We start from the raw sequence: 8,817 nt of genomic DNA, 5'->3' as shown, positions 1-8,817 counted from the left end.
TGCCATCCGGTAAGCAGAGAGCACTCCTGGGATATGCAAATCCCAATCGGCCTGCTTCTCGCTAACCGTATGGCAGAGCATGGCCGACAGGGTCCGGTTCAACCGTTCAACCATCCCATCAGTTTGTGGATGGTAGGGAGAGATCCGAACTTTCTTAGTTCCCAGTGCGTCACACGCATCCCGCAATAGGTTTGAAGAACAATTTCGCCCTTGGTTTGTAAGCAGCCTTTCCGGCGCCCCCTTGTCCATCACGTACCCGAACAGGAATGCCTCCGTGATAGACAACGCCGACTGGTCGGGCAAAGGCCAAGCCATTGGCCATTGGGAAAGATATTCGACCCAGACCAGGAAAAATTTGCTTCTCTGAGCTGACGGGGGAAAGGGCCCCAGAATATCCAACGCCACCAACTCGTTAACCCTCGTCACTTAAATCGACTGCACTGGGGGAACATACGGTTATTTTGGCGGCTTCAGCCGGGCACAGTCAGAGCACGCCCGAATATGCCCGACGACGTCAGTCGTCATGCCGTGACAAAAATAATCACGTTGCAACGTCAACAAGGTTTTCTGCACCCCGAGATGTAACAACTTTTCCGCGTGCAGAATCCGAATCAATTCGTATAGCAACGACGATGGCACAACAAGGCACCAGCGATCCTGCAAGCCCTCCCTCCACATCAACAAGCCGTCACGGAGAGCTGCTGCCGGAATCCCATCAGACGACAGATACCCCTTCGACTTCGCAGCCTGACTCCGCAAGGCCCCAAGCGAGTCATCGAGCAATTGCTCACGAACCCACATGGAACGCGGCAAATTCAAAACCCCATCGGCCGGTTCAGCACACGTGGAAGCCGCGGGCATCTCCACAGCGAATGCGACAGGCCGCGGGGGCTGTGGAACCCGCATGCACCTATTCGTGCCAGAGGCACAGGCGCAGGTGAACCCCTGCGGCAATCGGTAGAGCGCATCCGCATTAGCGTGACGCGAGCCCTTACAGTATTGAACATCAAACGAGAACTCCTGCAAACTTTCCAGCCATCTGGCCAGCTGGCACGATGGCTGGTCAACTTTCAGGGAATATTGCAAAGTCGCATTGTCCGTGCTCACAATGAATTTCTGGCCATAAAAATACGGGTGGTATTGTCGGACAAAATGCACAATAGCCAACAATTCCCGCCGGGTGACGCAATAGCGGGTCTCCACCAGAGAGAGAACGCGGCTCCCGTAAGCCACAACGCGCTCGACGCCACCCTTAAACTGCGATAGGACGGCGCCAATACCCGTGTCACTAGCATCGGTATCCAAAATATAAGGCAGAGCGAAATCAGGGTAATCCAGCGCCAAGCCATCGCGTAGGCCATGAAACGCCGCCTCCTCCGCCGGCCCCCATCTGAACCTCTGGTTCTTTGCCGTAAAGAGGTGCAGCGGCCTAGCAATCGTAGCAAAATTGTTAGACGAATCTGCGGTAATAGGAAGCGAACCCAACAAATCGACGTACGTCTCCAACCGTGGCCGGAGTCGGCCAGTCCCGAACGCACGCCGTTTTGTCCAGGTCTGTGGCCACACTATCAGGGCTGACAATGTGACCCAAATAGCGCATGGAGCGTTGCAAAAGGTGACACTTCTTTGGCTTAAATTTCAAATTGGCGGAACGCACCCTAGCAAAAACAGCATCCAATCTCTGAAGATGCTCCTCAAACGTGCGGCTGAAAACAATGACGTTGTCCAAATATATCAGGTACGTGTCCCACTGCAGGCCGGTCAACACGAGTTCCATCAACCTCTGGAATGTAGCAGGGGCGGCGTTCAAACCTATGGGGAGACAATTAAACTGAAACAGGCCCTGTGGCGTATGGAAAGCCGTCTTTTCCCTCGACGATTCGTCCAGGGGGAGCTGCCAGAACCCCGAAGAGAGGTCAAGAGTCGAAAAAAATGTCGCCCCAGACAAGGCATCGAGGGAATCATCCATACGCGACAGGGGGTAAGCGTCTGCAACCGACACTTTGTTTAACCTCCGAAAATCAACACAAAACCGCAGGATACCATCCTTTTTCTTTACCAGGACCACCGGAGCGCCCCATGGGCTGTTGGACGGAGAGATAATGTCGGCGGCCAGCATATCATCTACTGCGCCGCGGACATGATCCTCTCTGCTGGGCTCAACCGATGCGGATTCATCCGAATGGGACTAGCATCCTCGGTATCAATGTGATGGGAGAGCAACAATGTGCGTCCCAGATCGAAATCATCTTTGCTAAAGACGTCACAATATTTGGACAGCAGCGCGCGAAGCGTCGACGGCTGACACGTAGTCAGGGACGCGTTTTCCTGACATAACCCGGCGATCCATCGATCGTCCTGTGGCGTAGATACCGAAACCCCCGCCACGAGACCCTGGTGACCCGGATCATCATGGGCCGTGAAAGGCGGTCGTGGCATGGGCCAGGACCGTACCGGCCAGCACCACAACCTTGTCCGCGCCTCCGTTTAACACTTGCAAAAACGGAGGCTGACCCGGCCGAACAATCGACTACCCCTTACACTATGCCAACTGGCTTGCCCTGACTGGCCAACTCGTGCTCTGCCCACTTTCAAAGCCAGACTCTGTGGCGCCTTGGCTTCCGGAAATGGGGGTTATGGGTGATTTTCCCCCCATAACCACTCACCCACCCTTACATCATGTAACCTTGGTCACCCCTGCTCACCCAAGCGCGAAAGCATTCGTCCACACTGTTACAGGTTACTCATTTGTAAGATGTTACAAAGCTCACAGCTGGTTCGGGATAGGGAAAGGTAATAAAGCAATTTTATGGTCGGCTCGAGATAAGATTCCAAGTGGAGGTCTAAGCCTAAAAGCCGACGGATTAATGCGTTCAACGTCGTTATGTGCAGATGTCCAAATACGTGTGCTTGTTTGTGTACATGCATGACTGGTTAAGATATCAGTAGCAAATCACGGCCAGAAGTTACATCAAGTAACTGGGTTAAGGTCAGTGGTGTTGAATTTATAAAAATAAAAGGAATTGCTCCATGTAGCAGCCCAATTATTGCCGTACGCGAGTCTAGTAATAATTGAAAGCCATGGACCATTGATCTGTGAGCAGTGCTAGGGTTACTCATTTGTCAGATTGTACAAAGTACAAAGCTTAGTGCAGGAGGCCAGGGAGGGAAGAGACGTAAAAATCAGCTGAATGATTGGGGTGTTGGGGTGATAACGTTGTGTCTTTGATGCGTTATAGTTGATCACCTTTTGATTTTTATATTTCAACCTTATGAGCAATTATTATGATATCAATTCCCATAAGTTTACAATTGCATTTCGTGTAAACATCGGATAGTTTTTTGTGTTTTGATGGACTTTAGGTTCCCTTAAATATTATTTCAGAGTTTTAAACTGCAGTAAATTAGGAACCCCAGTCAGAAAATCTTGCTTGGTGCATCAAAATTAGTTCTCGCTATGTTAAAGCAGTCGAAAAACGAATATTATAAGCAGCTGAACACGAAACTTTACCGTCTGTGGCCGTGATGACGATTGGCTGCTCCGTGATCCAAATTCAGATTTCACTCGTGGCCTAGACTTGGTCAGACGGTTCATCGATTCGTTTCCAGAATATTTTCTTGGCGAACTGTGGCATCGGCAGTTCAAGACAATGACGAAGATGATGCTGCAGTCCCACCTCAGGCGCGTAAGGCAACGCAACAAAACTGCTGCTATTGCTGTTGCTCCAGGTGCTCGCCCTCCTCGTCAGCCCAAAAACTCGCGTGCCCCGGACCGAAATCAATGGTGCATATTGACCTTTAAAAGGAAATTAAGTCTCAGTAGACTGAATCAACCTTCGAATCACGTCAAACTTGACGACAGTGTCAATTAAAGAAGGATAAACAGATTTGCTAATTCAAATTTAGATTTTAAACAGTTTCATGAGCACTGGTGTGTTATGCTACACCGGTGTACCACCAATATGTCCATATCACGATTAACCCACAAAGACATTGTAATCAGCAGCAATTCGATTGGCTCTGATCCATTTCAGTGAAAGCCATGCGTCATCCAGAATTCTTCGTTGAGTTTTTTTAAACAGAGGATTAATTATTGGCCTTCCTGGAAATCGCCCCAGGTGTTCCATTACATCACAATTGCTACAGCGCACAGCTCGAGATGCCCGCCCATAAGTACCAATTGTCCAGCAACAGTAGGCTACTCAGACAGGTTCTCTCAAGCTTCGTGTGCTGTGATAGTCATGGGGGTTGTCTGGCCATACTTCACCACACTGTACGATGGTCACTGCAGTTTGATGGAGGAATAGCGAGTGCTGGATGTAATTACCAGCGAAGCGTCCGAGTACTCAAATTGTAAATGTTGTGAATTTACTCTTAGACACACAAACGGTGAGCTGAAGTAGTAACTAATTACCAATTGGCTGTTTCAGGTGGTGGGGGGTTAATGACACATTTATATTTACACGATCTAACTCAAAAAAATATTACGAACAATATTGGTCGTGAAAGCCTCCTACTATATGTTAAACTGGCTACGACCATTTCTAATGTCAGTCACTACTGATTTCGGCTGTGGCCTGGAAGCTGGTGGGTTGACAGTGCGCTCATCCACTTCATCCACAAAGGCGGTGGAGTTGTGATTGGTTGTGATCCGGTTTTGAGAAACCGTGCAAGTTTCTCAACATTTTATTTTCATTCATTGAAAGGAATTAATCTGCGAATTAGTTAATGCCTTAGACTTGTATTGCGAGTTGGCGTGAGTGTAAATCGTTTGGCACAATGAAGCAAAGGACAGAGCTTGGTCGAGGAGCGAAGAAGAAATACAATCCGGAGTGTGATTGGTTGTGGTCTGGTTTTGATAAACCAAACGAGTTTCCTGTGCTGTATGCCAGGGTATATCAAGTGTTGCAATGTTACAAACAACATAGCTGGGTGGGGGAAGGTAAGAGTATAATAAATCACTTTTATGATTGGTGTGAGGCCGAGATAAGTGGTGGGCTAAGTCTAAAAGCTGACGATTAACATGTTAAACATTTTTTACGCCTTATCATGGTGTTGGGGTTTGTCATGGTGGTGGGGTTTGTTTTTTCCAATGGCCATCAGAGCATTGTCGCCTGGAGTCTTGTACTCCTGGTAGGGTCTCCCTTGGAAAACAGGTCTGGGGGAGGTTCCAGACAAATAACGGTCCAAATAATAAAAATGTCCGTCATTAATGGCAAAAAAATACAAAAATCAGAAAACCTCACCCAGACAAGGTATAACGGGCCTCCCCCCTGAAGCCAATCCTGGGGTTTGTGTTAGCCGGCAAGTAACCTGGTCGAGCCAAGCCCCATATGGCTACATGGCGACATCCTGTGGGCGCACCATCTGCAGGATGAAGGGTGAGGGGCGGGTGCGATGCCAGTAAGGCAGGGAGAGGGATGGTCTCAGACGAACTGGACTTTGGCGATGGGCACTCGCTATTGAGACATGGAATGTCACATCACTGGGGGAAGGAGCCAGAGCTGGTGGAGAAGGTGTAAAGAAACCAACTAGATTCCGTCGGTTTCACCTCTACACACAGCATTGGTACTGAAACCAAACTTCCCAACCGTGGGTGGTCTCTCTTTCCAGAGCAACCCCTGGTGAGAGGCCCCCAGCGGGTGAGGGGATACTTACAAGCCGGGTGCGTTTCAGTTGGAGTTTGTCCCAGTGCATGAGAGGGTCGTCACATTGAGACTTTGGGTCTCAGCAAGGAAAACTCTGACTGTTGTCTGTACTTATGCACCAAAGAGCAATTCAGAGTATTTGGCCTTCTTGGAGACCGTGGGTGCAATGCTCGACAGAGTGCTGCCTACCCACTCCATGTTCTTACTGGGGAACTTCAATGCTTGGGAAATGATGGAGATACCTGGAAAGGCGTGCCTGGGAGAAATGGCCATCCTGATCTAAACCTGAATGGTGAGTTGTTATTGGAATTATGTGCTAGTCACGGAATGTCAATAACAAACACCATGTTCGAACACAAGGATGCTCATAAGTGTACTTGGTACCAGAGCACCTTGGACTGAAGGTCAATGATTGATTTTATAGTTGTATCATTGGACCTAAGACCATATGTTCTGGACGGTCAGGTGAATAGATGGGCAGAGCTGTCATTTTGATCACAACCTGGTGATAAATTGGATCCAATGCTTGGGGCACTGACCAGATAGACATCGAAGGCCCAAATGATGAGTGCGGATTGTCTGGGAACATTTGGCAGAAGACTTGATTGAGAGGTACCGGCTTGCCAAGAGGGTGGTAGCAGTCGCAGTTAATGAAGTGAAAGGCTAAATGTGGGAGGAGTTTGGAGAGGCCATGGAGAGGGACTCTTGGGCAGCCTCAAAGATGTTCTTGCAAACCATCTGACACCTTTGCAAGGGTTGATGGACGTGGCCCAGACTCTTTTCAGTAAGGGTGGCGTAACATTTACCTGAACTAAGAAGATGGTCGAGAGGTAGAGGAACACTTTGAGGAGCCCCTCAACCCGGTGGACATGCACTCCTCTCGGATCCATCATGAAGGAATCACACTCCTCAGCATCCCAGGTAAAGCCTTTGCCAGAGTGCTGGAAAGGAGGCTCTGCCCAGTAGTCCAGCCTTAAATTCAGGAGGAACACTGTGGATTCTGTCATGGTCATGGAACAATGGACCAGCTCTTTTTCCTCTCACATATATTTGAGGGGTCATGGGAGTATGCTTCTCCAGTTTACTTCTGCTTTGTAAGCTTGCAGAAAGCACCTGACCATGTTCCCCGCAATGTCTTGTGCGAGGGGCTGGGGAAGTATGATGTACCAGTGCAGCTTTTGTGCATTATCTGGTCCCTTTATTCCCGGAGTGAGAGTTGTGTCTGTATTCTTGGTGTTAAATCAAAGTCGTTCACTGTGGGTGTTAGACTCTGCCAAGCGTGCGTCTTGTCTCCACTCCTGTTTGTGATTTTGATGGACAGGATATCATGGTGCAGCAGAGGTATGGAAGCTATTCAGTACAGACACATGGACATGGCGTTGCTGCTTTTTGCAGATGATGTTGTCCTCTTTGCCTCGTCAGTCTGTGATTTCCAGTGTGCACTTGAACGAGTTTATGCCGAGTGTGACGCGGTTGGGATGAGGATCAGCACCTCCAAATCTGAGGTCATGGTTCACTCCCGGAAGATAGTGGATTGTTCTCTCCAGGTGATGGGGGAACAGCTGCCCTTAGTCGAAGAGTTTAAGTACCTCGGGGTCTCTTTCGCGAGTGATGGTAAGTGGGAGGGAGATCGGAAGGCGGATTGGTGCAGCATCTGCAGTGTTGCGGGCACCTTACCATTCTGTGGTAGTGAAGCAGAAGCTGAGTTCTCGAACAAAGCTCACGGTTTACAGGTCAATCTACATTCCCACCCTCACCTATGGTCATAAGCTTTGGCTAATGACAGAAAGGATGATATCACGGGTATAAGGGGCCAAAATTAAGTTTCTCCACAGAGTTGCCAGGCTCCCTCTCCATGATCGGGTGAAGAGCTCGATAATCCGGGAGAGCCTCAGAGTCGAGTCGCTGCTCCTCTGGATCGAGATGAGGCAGTTGAGGTGATTCAGGCACCTGGTAAGGATGCCTCCCAATAGATTCCCCCTGGAACTCTACCGGGCACGTCCCACTGGGCGAAGCCCCAGTGGCCAGCCTAGGACATGCTGTCAGGACTATGTCGCTCGGCTGACCTGGGAACGCCTGAGAATTCTCCAGGAAGAGTTAGAGTCTATTGCCAGGGCAAGGGAGGTCTGGACTGCCCTACTCAACATGCTGCCGCCGCAACCCTCACCAGAACAAGGAGAATGATAAACGAACATCTTTACGTGCATATGCCTAAATATATGTGCTTGTTTGTGTCCAGGAACGAACGGTTCAGATGTCAGTAGCAAGTCACGGACAGCAGTTCACATCAAGTAGCCGAGTTAAGTTCAGTTTGTTTGGGTTTTAACAACCAAACACATTTCTCTATGTAGCAGCTCATTCGTTTTAGTGCCATGAATCTATTGTCATAGACTAATAGTGAGAGCTAGCGTGATCATAAATCGTTTGCTACAACGAACCAGTGTGCAGAGCTTGGTCGAGGAGCGAAATTAAATAAAATCCGAAGTGTGATTGGTTGTGCTCTGATTTTGAGAAACCAAACGAGTTTCTCCATATTTAATCCTATTCCTTATCACGCACGAGTCTGCAAGTTGTTTAATGGCAAAGATTCTAGATTTGAAGCTTTCGTGACTGCAATGATTCATACTCTTTGTTTTTAACGGTAAAGTCACGTAGGTAAAATAATTAATAAAATAAAATAAATGAAAACAACTAAATTAAATTACGACGTTTCGGAGGCAACACAAGCCTCCCTCATCAGGTGAAAAAGGCACAGCCTTAATTTAGTTGTTATCATTTATTTCATTTTATTAATTGTTTTACCTATGTGACTTTACTGAAAAAACCAAAGAGTATAATGTCAAAGATGTGTGTCCTATATTATGTGGCAGGGTATATAAAGTGTTGCAATGGTACAAAGTACACAGCTGGCTCAGGGATGGGAAGGGTAATAAAGCAATATGGTCGGTGCAAGGCCGAGATGAGGCTGTAAGTGGAGATCTTTGTCTACAAGCTGACGGATTGATGCGTTCAGCCTCTTAAACTGCAGATGACTCAATGTGTGCTTGTTTGTGTACAGGAAAGACTGGTTCAGATATCAGGAGCAAGTCATGATCAGCAGTTCACATCAGGTAGCTGGGTGAAGTTCAGTTTGTTTGGATTTAAAGAACCAAAGGTATTTTTCTATGCA

Source organism: Lampetra fluviatilis, chromosome 45, assembly GCF_964198595.1.
Source record: "Lampetra fluviatilis chromosome 45, kcLamFluv1.1, whole genome shotgun sequence".
NCBI lineage: Eukaryota > Metazoa > Chordata > Hyperoartia > Petromyzontiformes > Petromyzontidae > Lampetra > Lampetra fluviatilis.
This window is presented reverse-complemented; position numbering follows the sequence as displayed.